The 19,755-nt window shown below is 42.1% G+C and overlaps 1 pseudogene across 1 annotated transcript; it reads right to left on the reverse strand.

Annotated features, from left to right (window-relative positions):
• Positions 1-256: 256 nt before the first annotated feature.
• LOC146706898 (lysosomal alpha-mannosidase-like) lies at positions 257-14,065 on the reverse strand (annotated as a pseudogene). Its single transcript, XR_014921002.1, has 22 exons — positions 14,007-14,065; positions 10,148-10,250; positions 8,987-9,157; positions 8,717-8,910; positions 8,151-8,283; positions 7,900-8,045; positions 7,163-7,362; positions 6,912-7,032; positions 6,336-6,415; positions 5,897-6,006; positions 5,573-5,731; positions 5,206-5,302; positions 4,664-4,898; positions 4,341-4,459; positions 3,775-3,876; positions 3,495-3,582; positions 3,304-3,384; positions 3,186-3,224; positions 2,856-3,080; positions 2,081-2,230; positions 1,837-1,939; positions 257-799 (listed from the first exon to the last, which is right to left on the reverse strand). The product of XR_014921002.1 is annotated as a lysosomal alpha-mannosidase-like (transcript).
• Positions 14,066-19,755: the final 5,690 nt, after the last annotated feature.

The following is a 19,755-nucleotide window of genomic DNA, read 5'->3' on the forward strand; positions in this document are numbered from 1 at the left end:
GGCACACACAAGTCCCTCTGAATTAAAGGCAGGCAATTACCTAAATACTAATTAGTCCCGTAAAGTCTCGATGTCATCCGAGGCTTCACATCGCTGCGTGGTTGAAGACACGCTGGAGACAGCAGGCACAGATAACTGTCACTGGAAAAGGTCTGCAGCAGCAACAGCACAACATCTGTTCTAATGTCAGATTATCAGAAGTTAAATGCTGCTTCACTGATTATACACAAGATTTGTGGCACAAACACGAGGGCAGGACAGTAAGGAGGATTGATTTTTATTATTAGCTGCTTCTTGGTAAGTAGAAAAATCTAAGTATACACAACATGGCAGAAATGCAAAGATTATACTTTATTGCACATATCACTTTGTGGGAGACGATATTCTGTTACTGCAACAGCACAAAAAACCCCCACAAATATAAATGTTCTCAAAAATGTTAAAGGCAGCTTTAACAAATTCAATCTTATTCAGACATTCTGTATCAAAGACTGAAGGCATCCTGAAATGACTTTTGCCCAGGTCAGTCCGGGCTACAGCTGTGATCCGATTTTAAGTCGTAGGCAGCGTGAATACAACTTCTCATTCATCTTTTTTCCCCCTAAAAATCCTCACTTTATTAAACCAGCAATGTAAACAAGCCACAGGAATGTCAATATACGATAATTCATCCTATAAAATCTCATGTGTGATTGGCTATCTAAGGTTGACTTTGAGAAGGAACGTTCGGATCTCCATTGGCCTTAAGGTCACTCCCACGTGGACGGGTCTTGAAATGTCTTCAGCAGCGGCTTTTCTCCTGGAAAACAGACACATTATGTGAGCACAACCACAAACGACGCAAAGTGTTTTTGGTTGGTTAATCTTTAAACACACCAGCAGTGACACGGGTCAGTGACCAGCAACCAAGTCTCCTCACAAGGAACAAAATAACATGTTGAGCTCCAGAAACACCTTGTAGTATACATTACATTATGAAGCATATCAATCTGTTTATGACTCTTTATGGCTCCCTGCTGGCTTAATTAGCACCTGCAGGGAAACTGTTAAGTCGATGACTACAATCAGAGATTTAAAAGGCATCAGCAGATTTCTATCAGCCCAGCGCTCCTTCAGTGCATGGTCACCTGCCAGATGTTGAAAAATCCAGATGTTGCCAGTCTTTATATTACTATATAAAATATTATAAATAATGTAATGAAATTGTGACAACAGTAAACGAAGGCCAAAATCTGCAAATATCAGGGAATCCTCACTATGGAAGTGTGATTGAAGAGCAGTGTACTACAAAGCCAGAATAACCGATTACTGAATTATGTTAAGTGCAGTATATGTTTGCAAATAAGTTTCGTATTGAAGCCATACATTAAAAAAAAAAAAAAAAAGAACACTGACTGAAGCGCAGACTGTGCACTTCATTGTCACTGGATTATAAATGTATTCAGTTGGTGATGCAGAAAATGTGTAAATGTTTATATACTTTATTTTGCTGCTGCTACATTTCTTTCACACAGCTGGAACTGCAGCTACGAGCGCACAGAACACGCATCATTTAATCTATTAAATTATTTTCACTTTGATCTGACAACGAACCAAAGTGATTTCCACAGAAGTTCATACCTGGTCTCTGAGATTTTACCACCGACCTCCAAAATGCACAAAGCTCAAAGCAGCTGAGTTGGAATCCATATTAAAAAACGCCCGAGGAGACGACATTCATTGAAATTTAGCCAAGTTTAAATCGAGTCAGACTGGAGAACACATCCAGCTTTGAATCTAGGGTGACGTTCAAAACTGCAGTGGTGAACTAACTGACACAACACTGGTGTCCTGTACCTTTCTCAGGAGTCCAGTCAAAACGTTTCATTTCATCTTTCCACTGATTGGCCGACAGGTTCAACTCAGCCACACCCAGAACCTCCAGAGTTGAAAACAGCTTCTGCACAGACAGGAAAGACGATGGGATTAGTTACAGCAAAACGACATTCCACTGCATTGCAAACGAGAAACGACTGAATGACAGATGACCGTACGGTCGCTTTGAGTGTAACAAGGTTTAAATTGTTTCTGAATGTCTGACCTGCAGGTTGACTGTGACTGCCTGAGAGCTCACTTTGCTCTCTGAGCTCTGGTACTGATGCTCCAGTCTCAGCAGCACTGAGTCTTCATCCCACTGACTGAGTGTCAGCAGGTGGACAGCAGGGGGCAGTGCAGCCAGGAGCCCTGAGAACTAAAAGACAAAGACCCCTCACTCACAGAAACCATGCCTTTAAAAAAAAAAAAAAAAAGATTATTTAATGTATTCCAACCACATTTTCTATAAAATTACTACATAAAGTTGATATGAATTTCGACCAATTACTGGCTCTGAAAACATGTCAGCAGCAGTTGCCACTAAAGGCAACACAGCTTAGCTCAGTTCCCCTGAGAGCGAGTGAAACCATGTCTAAAAAATGCAAATATGTACACAGCAGGACAGAAATGGGTTATAACCAGCAGCATAGACAGTTGGAGACAATGACTCAAAACAAGCAGCAGACTCTCACAGGAACAGCCTGCAGTTTGTACAGTGCAGGTCACAGCACTGTACAAAGCTTTTCTTAAGCTTACATACAGGAGTTTAAGGTGTTTGAACAGGAACCTGCAAGATGGAGGCCAGCTGGTTCTTGCACTGCTAATATTTCAAACACAGATCACATCACCGTGACTTCTGAAACCCGATTAGTGAAGTGTGTTAATAACATGTCTTTAAAATACATGCAGTATTTGTACAAGTACTGTACGAATGTGCATGTGATTGGGTGAATGAGTAGAAAGGCACTATACAAGTACCAGTCCGTTTATCATTTACATACCTCCAGCTGAGTGTTTGGCTTCAGATCTCCATCAGTAAACGTAAGCAGCGGCTGCAACACCATCCCCTCTGCGAGGGGGCGGTGCATGTCGGCAGCAGTCGGCAGGGGATCGAGGGTGAGCAGGAGGCGGCCGCGGACCACCAGCCCGTCTGGGAAGATGCCAGAGATCTCGTTGAGAGGTTCACCAACACCACGGAAATCATAGTGGAGCAGCCGGTGGTGGAGCTGAGGGTGAGGAGGTTGGATAGAGAGACTTTAATAAGAACTCCTTGTGTGTGCTTAGATGGGGTCAACATGCTAATGGTGATGAGCTACGACTTTTTGCCTCACCATGATCTCCAGTGAACCATTCTGGATGCTGCCTCCACCCTGAGAGCGATCCGTTACCACAGTGAGCTTAGATGGGGTCAACATGCTAATGGTGATGAGCTACGACTTTTTGCCTCACCATGATCTCCAGTGAACCATTCTGGATGCTGCCTCCACCCTGAGAGCGATCCGTTACCACAGTGAGTTGGTCCACATCATCCTGAAGACACACAAGTGAAAGGAAAACATCACTTGTGATAATTCAATGAACTGACAGTGAATGCTCTTTGTTGCTTGTCTCTCCAAATGGAAGCTAACAAACACACAAACCTTGATATAAGCACGAGAGTTGATTGGGTAGTAGTTTCCAGCAATGGGCTCTGACTGTTTCAGGTTCCAGGTGGGCCAGAAGTCTTTCCTGTTTGGGGGGGACGGGACACACACACACTAAGTGTACAGAATTGGATTCTTTTAATGTAAAACTATCACATAACTGTACAGCTGTCTTACTTTGTATATAATCTGTAAAATACCATCCAAAACAACTGCAACAACTTTAAAAGGTTAAAATGCATTTTCCATCATCAAAAAACAAAAAGCAAACTCTTACTTCCTCTGCAGAACTTCTCTGCCGTTGGAATCAGTGTAGAAATATTCAGAGGTTTTGATGCTGGTGTCCAGACGAGTGATCACCTCCTTCCCCAGGCTGTCACTGAAAGGTCAAGACAGCAAGTGTGACGTGGGTTAAAGGTGGGTGGTGTGGGGAGCATTTTGGCCAAGATTCCTCACTTTTCCTTGAATTTATTTCTCTCGCTCACAAATAAAAAAATAAATAAATGGCTAAAATAGACCTGAAATTATGAGCTAAATCTATTCCCCAGTGGGTGTGCATGGAATCTTATGGTCTAAAATCCCCTCTTTCCATGAATTTATAATCTGACATGGGGAAAAAGATAACGGCGATCTAAGCCAATCACTTGCTATGATATGAGGAAATATTTAGAAGGGCAAAGCTCTGCTACAATATTGCCCCATATGAGGTTTTTCTCCCCTGAAAGATCAGTTGACATTAAGGCACTGAGCTTTTAGAAAGGTTGAAGAGAACAGAAATTTCAACAACCACTTATCTCTAAAAACATCTCCATTACATATGTAGTGTGCACGTGTTAAACTCACTCTATCGGCACAGGTCCCACAGTCCACTCGAGCTCCAGAGCTCTGCTGTTTGCATAGAGACGAACCACCTGAGACACCCAGGGAGCAAACCACTGCCTCACCTCCTGCACCACTGACGTCTGAGGATGAGAGCATTGCAGTACAAAATTAGACGCTGCATATTAGCCTCTAAACAGGGAGGTAAAACATGTTGGCATGTTCATTCTGACACCCACACATATAAAATGACAGCAGCCTATAATTTAGAAGTAAACTGAATAACAGTATAAAAACAAAGCTTTGCTATGAGGAATCTACGTCTGGATACGAGCAAACATCTCTACCTTAATGATCTCCGTCTTGGCCGTCCGGCTGATGACGAAAGGTGTGGAAGAGTTGGGTCTGAAGATGTAGGCTCCAGAAGGCTGCCTGCTCTCTCATACTTGCTGCTGGCACACATACTGACCTGGCAGTCCACCGCTTTGCCACTAGCATCTGACACGCTGTACGCTGTTCCATTGACCGGCAGCCTGACGGGCCAAGTGACGGGCCGAGCGAGAGGGTTGTACACATTGAGAACTGAATGACAGACAAAAAGACAAGCGAGAGAAAGGCAGCGTGAGCATTCAGTCTTATCTGTAATTACACAGAATGTATTTACAATAACTGTAGCCCAGGTTTTTTAGGCTGTACACCTTGAATACACTGTTTGTTCCGAGGATAAATCTCAGAGGGTCAGAGTGTTCAGAATTACATTTAAGATGACATATTGTGGGTTTTTTTATTATGTTACCGGTGGATGGTTGTTAAACATGGTTTAAATGACAGGATCAGTACATGTACAATTAAGACTTATGAGCCAAACCTTCAGATTTTAAATGCTCACTTTCAGACAGGATAGTGACTCGGGCACGCAGCTGTGACTCTACCCACTTGCTGTTCAAATGTCTTGATGTATCGTCAGTCATCCAGGTAAGGAACTTTTAAAAATTAATTCTGTTCATCTGGACGTAGAGTTTTCAGTGGGAGAAACATTTCGTCACTCATCCAAGTGACTTCTTCCGTTTCAGCTGACCGCAGGTTTCACTGATCACATTAACTGGGTGGACCATCACATTAGGTTCACCTGGGAGGTTATGGCAGGTTAGCCTTCTTAGACTGTGAGATTTACACCAGTAAAGGGGGACATTTAAAGTTGATGTGTACTGTAAACAAATGCTCACGGGTGAGTATTGAAGGTTTGACTCTCATCATCCACTGGAGCACAAACTGAGTGTCATCAGGACGCTACAACAGACACAGCGGCCAGGGAAGTAGAAGAACATCACATCATGAAGGCCGTTGAGGTTATCACAGTAGATTCGCTCAGCAGACAAGCCGCTGAGAGCAGCCAGACTGTTACTGACTAAAACCTGAAAGAGAGACAACAGTTAGACAAGAAACCTGTGCAAGAAAGTTTGGACTGAAGAACACTTTCTGCTAAAGACATGATAATATATTTTCCTGTACAGAAAATGACAAATTTAGCACAAGTAACTTCTGTTGGGTAAGATAATGTACTGTGAAGCCTGGAGTACCCGACAGTGTTGCCAGCCGTTAGCAAGCTTCCTGGCGTAGTCATTTGCTACGTGTTGCTTTTCTGTGCCCGACACAGCGTCATGGTGCTGAGCCACAGCCATGGCTTTCTCTACCAATGAAAGCAGCCGTCACTCAATCTCTTGTCTGACATCCAATTGGTCTTAGTAACACAAATACAACTTTTAAAGGGTATCCATATTCTCTACCGGTTCACCAATTCACTGTTGTGGGGAGGCTGGAGCCCATCCCAGCTCTCCTACATCCTGGACAGGTCCATCACAGGAGTAGCACTTGAAGACAGTCAACCATTTATGGTCATGCTATTACATGTTAACCTAATACGTAAATCTTTAGACTGTGGCAGGAAGCCAGAGTACCTACAGTATGCCTATGCAGAACCCACTAAGGAGACACAAAAAAGATTCAATCAAATCTTACTCATGGTCTGGCTTTCACCTTCCCCAAAGGGTCCTTTTCCTGGAAGCTGGACCACCAAATACCTCCAGCTGGTTACAAGTCTATTAAGAGGGAAAAACATGTAAACACAATTTAAAAAGTCACACAGGTATAAATTTTCCACCATTAAACCTATATTTCCACATCTTAAGGTAGTTCTATAGACGCAGGATACCAGTGATAGCTTTATTAAGTGCCAGCTAACAGTGTGCTTCATGCTATATATTAGCATTTATTTGCTTACAGTTCATGTTAAGAGTTAGATAAACTTTGTTTTCACAGAACAAAATTTAAAGCTTGTTAGTGTAATGTGACAATGTTATACTTATCTAGCATATGTCATGCTAACATTCTTAAAGTTTGAATGTTAGCATGCTAACTACCATCTACACTAAAACAATTAAATTTTTCTGAAAGCTCTAAAGTTGTGGGACAGGACTTACAGTTACAGAGGTAATTCTAGAAAAGCAGAAGTTTGAATGTTGTGATGTCGTCGACACAAAGTGTAATGCCGAGCACACTGTAAAATCGCCCCGCACAAAGTAAATCTCAGAGTACCTGCAGGTTGCTGTTGCTGATCCTCTCATATCGCTTCAGCGCTGGTCTGCTTGTAAAGTAGCCAGTCCAGAAATCATGAGCGTCGTCTGCATAGGGGAAGAAATCATCTGTCTTCAATGGCCTGGATAGAAAACCAATGGATTTAGCTGACATTAAAATGCACAAGACGACACTTTTTACAATAGAGTTTAACACCAACAGTGCTGCTAGAACAAGAAAACATTATCCTGCCCCTTTAAAGTTCACAGTACCAGGTGAGGTTTGCTCGGTGCAGCTCCTGCAGGTAACAGGACGGTGTAGAGTAGAGCACGTTGACTTTGCTGCCATTTGCCTGCCGGGCATTTACATAGTGGATCAGCTTGTCCAGGTTCTTGTACCACAGGTTGGCATTCTCATATTGAAAGTCTGAGCCCATGGTCATGATGATGTGGTTGGTCTTATAGACCGTAGACTAAAAAAGGAAGAGGAAATAATGCTTAACAGATTAAACTAAACAAAAAGGAAGAAAAGGGAAGAGTGAAATTAAACAATTCACACATCTCTTCAATCACACACACCTCACACTATTCAAAGCACATTTATATGATGGCTAAAGTGGTGAATGTGGATTATTAAAGGAGGACATTGCATTACACTATCTGTAGATGTCTTTATTATTATGATCATGACAGGTTCATAAAATAAAACCAGACAGGTTGAGAAAAGATTTATGGGGACCTGCATGAAGATATGCTGACATTACTTGAAACAAGAGGTTCCTACTGAAATTTTACATGTCATGTTAGCTAGTCACAGCTGTATATGGGCTGGGATAAAAAGCACAGCATCCCTTCTGCTTCCTCTTTTTCTAAATCAGAAAGCGTTGTTTGATGTCTTTTGATTTAACATGAGCATTTTTTTCATAGTGTTAGTTAAACATGCGGTGTTAAGAACACCACGTGACTGATAAATCAGTGTCTCTGTGCGCCAGTGTGGAGTTGTGTCCAACCTGACTGTTGGCGATGACGAGGAAGCGTCCCACCACATCATCAACATTATAGTCTTCAAGATCAGGATCGTCTCTGATAGGTGGGTCACTGCAGAGCTGGTCCCAGCAGAAGCCCTCAGGAGGGTTGTAGCCATTAGGAAGGATCCCTGTTGGTTAACGGGGGCAAACGGTTAAAAAATAATGTGACACCGTCCTGTTGCTGAGTCCAGAAGTCATTAACATAAAGGGATGAAGAAAGAAACTTTGCATACCAGTAAAGAGGTCAGCCATTGGAGGAGTGAGGCTGTCGGAGGCTCTCCATAGAAGCTCCTGCTCCTTATTCCTCATCCTGCGAGCCCGGTCTTGATAGTCTAGACGACCAAAGAAGAAGCCATCGAATCCCATCTGCAGCAAAAGACAGAAAGTTAATGGTTAAAGGAAATTCAAATGGAAAGCCAGTGAACTAAATTGTGCCTTCATGTAATAATGCAGCATTCTGGAAATAAGCCCATTTGATTCATTGCAGAGCAGCAAATCTGATGACGATACAGCCAAAAATTTGTAATGAGAAAACGGAGAGTCTTTCTCGACGTGAGTGCAACCTTCTAACTCTAATTAGCCTCAACTCTCTTCTTTAACTGATAAATTCTCCCATTTTAAGTCTCACTAGAAATCAGGCCTTCCTTAAGGTGACCAATTATGCTCATCCTTCTATTCTGCCCTATACTGCTGATATTAAACATGGCCAACGTTTGAAAGTGTGACAGTGAATGAGCTGAGCAATTCTGAAGTGTGACTCGTGCAAAACTCGAAGAATAAACATAAAGAGCTATGCTACCTGTGCAAACATGGAGGCGTGTTCCCGGGCGTGGCCAAAGGGGTCGATGTGCCAGGTGACGCGGGGACGGCCAAAGGCTCCAAAAGTCTCATTAAGGAACCTCAGACCAATGGTCATCTGGTCAATGACGGCGCTGTAGTGTGTGGCAGCCTCGTCGCTCATACACCAACCACCATTCACAAATTCCAGACGGCCTGCGGGAGGAGCAGCTTTTGGTAAGGATGCACTGAAACACTTAACGCAGCTGTATAGTACTGAATGGGTATTTACCTTCATTAACCAGCTGTTTGACTGTCTGCTGCACGCTGGAGCTCTGACTCTTCCACCAGCGGTAGAAAAAGGCCGTCTCCACATAGATGAACCTCCTGTCTTGATTCTTCAACAACTGATCCACAACTGAGTCCAGGATGTACTGACCAGCGTGCTGGATGTCATTACGATCTACGCACACAAATGTGCACAGATTTAGGACAAAAGAGACGTTATTTTGTAACACAGTCAATGCTTCAAGAAGTGGTCAGAATTTAGTTGCTGTGTGTCACAGTTTGAAAAATATTTATTTGCACTAACGTATCTTAACAGCAAGAAAGTATATGTGCTCATCTGCATTCATGCATATGCCCAAACAAACCACCCTCAGTGCAGATGAGTTCTGCTTACATATTAACCCAGACTGGAAATCAATATCAGATGGTAAATAATGGTAAATGGCCTGCATTTGTATAGCGCTTTTCTAGTCCCTAAGGACCCCAAAGCGCTTCACACTACATTCAGTCATTCACCCATTCACACACACATTCACACACTGGCGATGGCAGCTACATTGTAGCCACAGCCACCCTGGGGCACACTGACAGAGGCGAGGCTGCCGGACACTGGCGCCACCGGGCCCTCTGACCACCACCAGATGATGGTCACCTGCACAACACCTGGCCTTACAACTTACTATAAACAACATGTGACATTAAAATAAGCAAGCTCGACAATCAATTGCACTAAAAGCATAAAACTCTAAAGCAATGAAGAAGTAAACTGTTGCAGTAAACAGTACATTATGAGGCAGCGTGAAATACACGACAGAGTATAAAATGAAACAAAGGTGTTTTAATATCGTCTTCTGATACATTTCAACAGTAGCTCGGGCCACTTCGGGGGTGGGGTGCCCTCGGCCTCTCGGCCTGGGGCTCGGTCACTCTGGCGCAGCTGGCTGCCGGCGGAGCTCCCGGGCGCGTCACTGCAACTCCCCCTGGCTTCTGCTCCGCAGCTGCTGAGTGAGCCCTCATCTGGGACTCTCCTCAGCTCTTTCTGGGACAGTGGCACAGCTGCCCCTCTGTTGTCTTCCTTGGTCTCTTGTGCGAGTGTGAGAGTAAACACAGAGCAGGAGGTTGGCTAATAGCTTCACAGTGTTTTTTCTGTATGTGTCACACTGACCTCCATAGTAGTACTGGTCCACAGTCTTGAGCCAGCCAACGTCATCATGTGTGTGCGGGACCAGGTGGACATTCAACATGCCCGGCTTGGTGGCATGACATGACTGCACACAGACACACACTCTATGAATACAGCTGTACTGCTCTGTCGGAAGAGTCATAATGTCGACAAATATTCACTCCAAAAAGTGATCGTCTGCCAAAAACTGATTTCTGGTATTTACCAAAAAAGGATTGCTCGCATTTAAACTGCTATACATAACTTGTTAGTCTATAATATGTGAAACCTATATCAAATGTATCCCTCATGAATGATACAAGTCATCTTGAGCCACAAACAACATTCCTGTAACAAAGTAGAAGCTGCAATCAGTTTTTGGCAGTGACTTTTATATATCCTTTATTTATGCAGTTAAAAGAAGCTTGTTGACATTAAAAACGTGTTTTAAAGAAGAATCTGGCCAAGAGGACAGCAGATATTGAAAGACATCTAACAATAGTTCTGTAAACATATTTTAAGTGGAAAAAAATGATGGAATTGGTTGTAATGTAAGTGCAATAAGACAGAGTTGAAAAAGATGTAACTTTAAAATGTTATATCTAGCCCCTTTGTAAAGCCTGTTGACCGAAGTCTATTTGCCAACATAGGTAAAGATATTACACATAAAAACACAGGTAGACATTGGAAATCAGTTTTTGGCAGGCGGGCACTTTTTTGGCACAACACCAGGGCCCTGTTTCAGGAAGCCGGTTTAGTGGAAAAACTGAGTAAGTATACCCTGAGTTAACGAAAACTCTGGGTTTTCGGTTTCACAAAGCGAGTTCAGCTGCAGCCTGAGTGAGTCACTATGACGACACACGCCGTGAAGCTAACCTGCCCCCTAGCAGGTTTACTACAACTAACCCTGACTGTCTCCGCCCCTTTGTCGGAAACCTGACAGTAGGAAGTCTCAGACATGGCGTGTCCCTTCCTTGAAGAGCCGGTAGATATCGAAGCCCAAATTCTCCGCAGAGCTCTCCGCCGGGAGAGAGTGATTCGAGCGCGTCTGGACATCTTATCATTACCTGATGATTTCCTGTGCGAACGTTACCGTTTCTCAGCACAATCTATAAGTTATTTGGATAACATCCTCAGGCCATATATTACGCATGTGACACATCGCGGACATGCTCTCAGTTCTGTACATATTATTTGTATTGCACTTCGTTTTTTTGCAAACGGGAGCTTTCTGTATAATATTGGTGATGCTGAGCACGTTTCCAAGGCTACCGTCTGTCGGGCAGTCAGGAATGTTACAGTTGCACTGAAACGTCTCCTGTACTCGTCTGTGGTGTTCCCCGGTCATAGACCCACAAGATTCATCAAAGAGGGATTCCACAAAATTGCAGGTATCAGGATGACCAAAACTTAATTTATGGTGTGGTGATACTTGGACTACTACTTAAATTTTACATTTATTTTCAGGGTTCCCAGGCGTGATTGGCTGTATAGATGGCACTCACATTCCAGTCATTGCTCCTTTAGTAAATGAAGGAGACTATGTGAACAGGAAGTCTTTCCACAGCATTAATGTACAGGTACATAGTTCCCTGTAGCATTTCAAACTAACAAATTATTTCATTATAGTAATGGATGCTAATTTGTGTTCTCTGCACTGTGAAGATCATATGTGATGCTGCCAACATTATCACAAATGTGGAAGCCAAGTGGCCAGGCTCTGTCCATGACTCACAAATATTCCGTGAATGTACACTGAGCACAAAATTTGGACATGGTGAGTTGAGAATACTGTAAAATATATAAAGACCAATTGCTTCAGGGACATTTGAACTGAAGTGTATCCTTCTGTCTTAGGAGAGTTCACTGGCTACTTGCTTGGTGATAGGGGGTATCCATGTTTACCCTATTTGCTTACCCCTTACCCTGACCCTGAACCGGGCCCACAGCAGCGATATAATCTGGCTAATTGCAGGACAAGAGCCAGAATTGAAATGACTATCGGAATGCTTAAGGCCCGGTTCCAGTGCCTGCAAAGACTCAGGGTCACCCCAGAAAGGGCATGTGACATTATTGTGGCATGTGTGATTCTTCACAACATTGCCACAATTAGAGGAGAACACTGTCCTTCTGAACCAAACATCAGCAGTGATCCAAACCATGAACATCCTGACCCTCCCACGGACATACAAGATGGAAGAGCAGTCAGAGACACCATATGTCACAATCATTTCTTTTGACCCATCACCTCAACATGTTGAAAGAAGAATAAACAGATTTTTTGTTCAACTGGCTTTATTGGTCACCTGTGTTTCCTGTACACAAAGTATTAAAAGATGTAAACCTCATAGAGTGTCTCTGTTGCTTCCTCCTCTGTAACAGCTGTCAATGTTTCTTCATTATTTTCCTGTAGTAAAGAAATAAACAACATTGCTGTTCTACTGTAAACTCATATAATCTGTGGAGTATTACTCACAACTGCATGTTGGTCTGGCTCAACAGGAGGCTGCACCAGATGCAGTACACCACCACCATCAACTGATAGAATATGAGGTTTATACAGGTCACTTATAACTTACAAGGGACCAAATGGCAATTAACAAACATACCAATCACCTTACACTTCATTGTCATTATGCTCTCAAAGACAACCAAGACTGAGGGAAGGCAAAATCAGTAGGAAAATAACTTCACTACAAAATAATTCATTATGGTAAAGAGTTTATCAAATGAATGAGTAGCACTGCAAAGGTGACTGTGAAGAAAGGATGTATGCACATCATGTATTATTTTGAATTTACCTCTTATGTAGGCACTTGTGTCTTGCGGGGTTATTGACTCAGAGGATGTCCCCGCAGAGATGCCTTCGGCCACAGGGCGCCCACTGTTTTGGCTGAGGGCCAACTGCTCAGCCTCTGTGAGTGGTGGTGGTGGAGGACCCCCACCTGTTTTTCGGGCCTCCGCTTTTTTTCTGTTGGCTATAACGGGCCACATTTGAGCATACAGAGTAAGCAAATATGTACTTGTAATGTGCTCAGATAATTTCAATAAGTGCTTACAGAAAGAAAATTAATGTAGCCTCTAACTGCAATTGATTTACATCGGACAAACAGACCAAGCACTATGGCTCATAATACAATTACACCTTACCTGTTTGGACTATATTTTTATATTTCATTTTTACTTGCTGCCAGGAACGTTTGGGGCCTGTTGGGTTGCACCTGCGCTCAAATCACATCACAAAATAAAATGTATAAAATAACAAATAAAATAACATATGATAAAATAACGTGTTAAATGGGTGGAAATCCCTAGATCAATGTTTATATTAACACTCACGCATTGACTCTGTCGGCTATGTTTTGCCATGCATGCTCCCTGTCTTTCGCAGCTGTGGCTGTGTTACTTTTTTCCGCGGAATTTGCATGTTATCGGCATATGCTGCCATCAGAATTTCGGCCTCAAGCGCTGTAAAATACATTGATCACGCCTTCTTTCCCTCCGTCTCCATGGTGACTCGCTTAATCTGTGCTCCGCTTATCAGGGCTTTATGTATCCTCGTCCGCGCGCTTCACTTGGGGTTAAAGCAACTCCGCGTTGATTGAACTAATTGTTATCAGCCTTTCTGAAACCGAATATTCCGAGTTGGACAGTTCGGGATTACTCAACCCTGCGTATCGTTTTTCACTCTGAGTTTTCTAAACCGGCTTCCTGAAACAGGGCCCAGCACTTCAATGTATGTGAGCACAGTCATGTGAGTGAAACAGAAAGTAGCGCTAACAGCTCCACTGAGCTTTTTGACATGTACCTTAACCCTAACACATGTAAATAAAATACAAAAGCGCGACATAAAGTAGCTAACCTCGTATCCGCAGGTTGGAACGTCTGTTTTCTTCTCGCCGAGAGGAAAACTTAAAACCACGCTGAGGATAAACAGGAGAGCTGCCCGCCATGTTGGAAAACAACCCGAAAATCATGTGACATCTGTTTATGTTGAGGTGGGTCACGTGACCGTCACCCTGTCTACCGCATCTGACTTGAAGGCACTGGGGAAAAGTAAGCGACAAACCGCGGAATGCGCTCTTCTGGACACACATATATATATATATATATATATATGTATTTTTTTATATATATATATCACTGTATATAATGTATGTAATCACTGTACTGTTTATATGATAATAAACAGAACAGTGATAATAAACAAAGAAAGGTAAAAATTAAGTTAGTTAAATATATATCAATTAATTTGCAGACATGACCTTTTTGTACCCTTCCTGACACTAAGCAAGAGTTCTAGCATTTGCAGCCCAATAATAAAACTAAAAACATGGCAGACTAAATCCACCCTCAAGTTTAGACTTAGATAGATGAACTTTTGATATCCTATGATTTTTATAGCCCCAAACAAATGGTAATACTACTGACTCGATCATTTGAAAAATTGCTTATTCAAAAAGATAGGTACGTTTAAAAACAGACATAAGAATTTAGGGAGAGAAACCATTTTGATTGCATTTATGCGACTCATCATGCAAACAGGGAGAGCCCTCCATTTCTCAATGTCCTTTTACAGTTTTTTCAACTTGTTCAAGATAATTCAACTTAAAGATCAATTTAGGATCATTGGGCAAAAGAACACCAAGGTATTTAAGTCTGTCTGTAATTTTCTTTCCTTCTTTCTTTTTAAATTATAAATATGTATTTATTTGATTTGATTTCCGGTTGTAACAGACAGGACAGACATGACTGGGTGATAAGACAGGGAGAAAGAATGAAAGAAAGAGAGGGGGAGAAAGAAAAATAGAGGGGAGAAGAAAGGTACGCAAGATCGACAGCGCACAATGTGCTTTGAGGTAGCAGCCAAGAAAGGTTTGTGTCTGTGAAAACCCGTGTGTCCGCCTGTGTGCACACCTGTGTGGATCAGCATGCTTGTATTCAAAAGGTTTCTCCATGTAACGATCTGCTAGGGAGTGTGGGGAGCCATAGCCCCGTCCCCCAGGGCATGAAGCATGTATGGAGGAGATCCAGGCCCCAGACATCCAGAGGCCCCAGAATACGAGGACCCAAGGAGGACCACCAGGGGGGCAACCGTGCCACCCTCCTGGGAAGAGCTGAGGAGAGCCCTAAATGAGAGATCACCCAGCAGCCACAGAGCAGAGGCCAGAGGGAGTTGCAGTGGCGTGCCTGCGGGATCTGCCCAATTGCCAGAGAGAATTGGGCCTCAGGCCCAGAGGCTAGAGGCCTGAGTGCACCCCACCTCCTGGAAGGGGCCCAGCCGGGCCACGGGCGCCAGGCCCTGCCAATTGGCCACCAGGAGTGAGTCGGCACATACATGGGCGCTCAGCACCAGACACCAAGAACCACCAACACACCAATGTCTGAGGGCATCAGCCACTGGCAGGGAGTGCAGTAAGGGAAGATAGGCCTCCAAACCTCAGAGAGCCTGAGATGTTCCCAGAGAGGTGGAGTCTAAGACCCAAGCTGACATATAGACACAGACGGTGCATTCCCACCCCCATATACACAAACTCACCCGACGTGGAGACAGACACAAAGAGTCTAACTCTATATCTCAGGTCCAGGTACCTCCGCCCTCAGAGGGGCAAACCGGACCCAGGAGATGTAACCCTTCTCTCTGGAATGGAGGAAAGCAAACCGCAAAAAGCAGGGAGGCCCCGCATCTCAGACCCCAATCTGACGGCCAGCACCTCCTCCCAGTCCCCCTGCCCAGACGGTTAACAGAATGGGGGTGAGTGAAGACCCCAAACCTCCCTCCACCCGCTCATATGTAGTGTTGCTGCGTCCTGTTCTTAAGTGCATTTAATTATTATTGTCTGTAATTTTAAAAAGCAAAGTTTTCAAGAAATCAACATCCAGGTTTGCAGTTAAAGCCACAAACTCACTCTTCTACCAGTTAATTGTATAACAAACAACCTCACCAGATCTAATAGTACAGGAACAGATCGCTCAGGATTTGACAGGACCAAAACAACATCATCTGCATATATATTCCACAATCACATAGGGATGGGGGTGGGGGGTGGGGTGGGGCTCGTGTTTAGAATTAGAATTAGAATTCAACTTTATTGTCATTGCACATGCACAGGGCAACGAAATGCAGTTTGCATCCATCCAGAAGTGCTTTAGTGATATAGATATATTACAATATATAATAGCAATAATATAGATATGTAAGTATATTACAGAAATTGGTCTATTATGGTATGTTATAATGTACACGGTATGAAGTATGTTGTGAATATTCTATAACTATAAGTATGTACAGGCTGTAGTGAGTACAAGCTATGTACAGGCTATGAACAGGATATAAATATGAAAAACTATACAGAATATGAAATAATGATACTGATGTTTGTTGCATTTGAAATTATCTGACAGTTAAAATGTTTTATTATTTGTACTGCTCAAAATGACACTGTGTAATCTGTTACCAGATTCAACTGGCTTCTCTCAAAAAGTAAAATAACCCCCCCACCACTTTAATCACACTCTAGATCTTGTTTTAACATACGACATAGAAACTGAACATTTAACAGATAACTCGTAAACTGGAGATGAAATGGTGTGCAAAAATGTAGTAGATCATCATTTAGCCTGCTTTATTAAAAAAGCCCTCCATAAAGCTAGAACATCTTACTATTCATTACTGATTGAAGAAAATAAAAACAGCTTCTTCCCATGGGCTGTCAGAACTCTTAATGCAAACTAAAAGTATGAACTGACTTCCCCAGTTCATCCACTCTGATGCTGCTATTGATTAGCTATGTGCAATATCTCAGTCTTTCCATGTTTTGTGCAATATTTTTGGCTCATGTGCCATATCTTTAGTGTGTGCAATATTTATGGTCCTGTGCAATATTTTGGTCTCAGTGGTATCTCAGTGGCATTACCACCCTAAACGACCATAGCCACTCCATCCAGCCAACGATCGTGGCTCAAGAGTTGGGAGGTCGCCTTGTAATCGGAAGTTTGCTGGTTCGAGCCCTGGCTTGGACAGGCGCGGTCGTTGTGTCCTTGGGCGAGACACTTCATCTGTTGCCTACTGGTGGTGGTCAGAAGGCCCGGTGGCGCCAGTGTCCGGCAGCCTCGCCTCTGTCAGTGCGCCCCAGGGTGGCTGTGGCTACAATGTAGCTTGCCATCACCAGTGTGTGAATGGGTGGATGACTGGATGTGTAAAGCGCTTTGGAGTCCTTAGGGACTAGAAAAGCGCTATACAAATACAGGCCATTTACCATTTCACCCCTATTTATTTTATTATATAACTGTCCTTGTATACACCCACAATGTTTCTGTTTCAATGTTTCTTACGCATACACCATGTATATAGTTGGTTATTTTTTTCCCTCGTTGTACATTGTTTTCTCTTCTTTACTTTCATTGCATCTCCAGCCCACATCTCCAGCCACTGTACTTAAGGGAAGTTGGGACAATGTAAAAGACTTTCTTTAGGCAATTGCATTTGAATTACCTAAATTCATGACAGGCATTCAAGCAGTAATGCCTGGACTGAGAAACAAACACACCAAGCTTCTGTGTTGTTTGAGCCAGAGACTGGACTTGTGGATGAACAATACAAACATTTTATGTTTATTATGTCAGTAATGTAACTTGCAATAAAAAGTTATGGGAAGCTTAGACTTAGTTTCAGAATAATTACATCTGATACTTTGTTTTATTGAAAAGGTTATTAATGTTTTAAATTGTATGAGAAATAAAATAATAAATTACTAAAAAACACCAGCTACAATAATGGTAATATGTGTGTTGTTCAGCAGAACAGTGTCCAGTATGTTAGTTGATATACTTTATTTACATTTGAAAACAAAAGTTGGCATTACAAGGAGCGTTTTTAATTCTTAATTTTTAAATAAACATGCAGTGTTTATATTAAGTGTTGAATTAGAAAAAGATTCAAGGATATTATGTCAGACAATGGCAGTAAGAAACATAGTGTTAAAATAGCTGTATATAGCATTATCTCTTTGACCTGAAGATTAATCTTGAGAAGAGGTCAAAGGTCAGTTATCGTTATGGGGTCTTGCTATATGCTATGACACAAACATAGCACAGTTGTAAGTATCATAGTTTCTAGGCTCTAAGGCTTTTTGTCAGTTTAATAGTGAGCTTTACAAGATTGATGTCCGTGCTCAAGGTTGGCACAGGCCTAAGTTCGCTTATGACCACTAGAGCTGGAAACAAGACCTCAAGCAATCCTAAGGCTAATTAGCGCGGCTAGCATTTTAATATCTGTTAAATGGTGTCATTGCTAACATATACCTGTTTTACAGCATGGTGAGTAGCGAGAACGCTAAGTTATTGTTAGCTTCGATAAGAAAAATGTGAAGATGTAATATTACCATGAGCTATATGCTAATGTTATTCACTCAAGCAAACATCTGTTACTGATTTGCTGCTTTCTAATATCTATGTTTATTTCTGGATATACCTATACCTACGTGCTTATATTACATCCCATATAAAGGGTGACAACGGCAGTAACTATAAATGACCATAAATTAACTGTAAATTACATTGCAGTGAGCTCCATTCTTATAGTTTTATTACGTGCACACGCAGTTGGCAACCGTAACCAAGGCGAGTGTTTAAATGCACTTCCACAACGTTCCATTCGTTCTTTTGTGCTCGCTCGTGAACTTGTCTTGACCTGCTCCAAACTCAGCTTGTGGAAAGATAACTTTTGGAGAATATTTCTACAGAAAGCGGAATTTACTAGAAAGCGACAGTACAAACGACTCGAAGAAGTCGTTTGTACTGTCGCTTTATGACGTGTTTCGTCATAACAGCAAAGCTGGCTCGCTCGTCGTGGATCCGGACTCATTGAAAGTCACCTGGCTGGTACGTTTCAAAGATTCTTCAATTATTTTAAGAGTCACTAGACAACTATAATAATTTAACAAGTTCCAGTGTGAATATCAAATTTTAATGTGATCAAAATATGTGTATTCCAAGATTTTTCCCGGTAAATTGCTTGTATGCTTTAAATTTTGCGGGACAGCTGTAGAATTTATTAACGAGTGGCGTATGAATGTGAAAAAAGATGTTACTTTGATTGAAGGCTTCAAATTTGACACTGCCCCCCAATAAAATGGTTAAACTAGCTTAACGGACAAAGATTAGTAAAATACTCCCCAAAAAAAGAATAAAAATAAAATCAGTTTCTATGGTAACAGCATTTCGTCACAATGATAGAACATAAAGGTGAACACACCAGATCCCCTGTAGCTCCTAACATCATTTTCTTCTCTGGATCAAAAGCTTCATTAGGTAAACTATAACGTTTTTTCCCAGCTACATAACGCAGTGATAAAAAAAAAAAATCAAAATAAAATAATATAAAAATAATATTGAAAACATTAAGCATAGTCAAAATAATCATGAAGTCAAACCTTTATGTGTGTGTTTTATTTTGTGTTTTATTTTAAAAATATGTGCTTGGAGTTCCACTGCCTTTGTTTGTATTGGGAACATTTAGGACATGAAATTGGTACATTAAACCTCTGATGCTGTTTCAAAATGTGTTACATTGTTAATGAAAGAATTGTAATAAATAAATAAGAGGTATG

This window comes from Copadichromis virginalis, linkage group LG6, assembly GCF_057382275.1.
Source record: "Copadichromis virginalis isolate Kocher_CV1m ecotype Utaka linkage group LG6, C_Virginalis_male_GT1.1, whole genome shotgun sequence".
NCBI lineage: Eukaryota > Metazoa > Chordata > Actinopteri > Cichliformes > Cichlidae > Copadichromis > Copadichromis virginalis.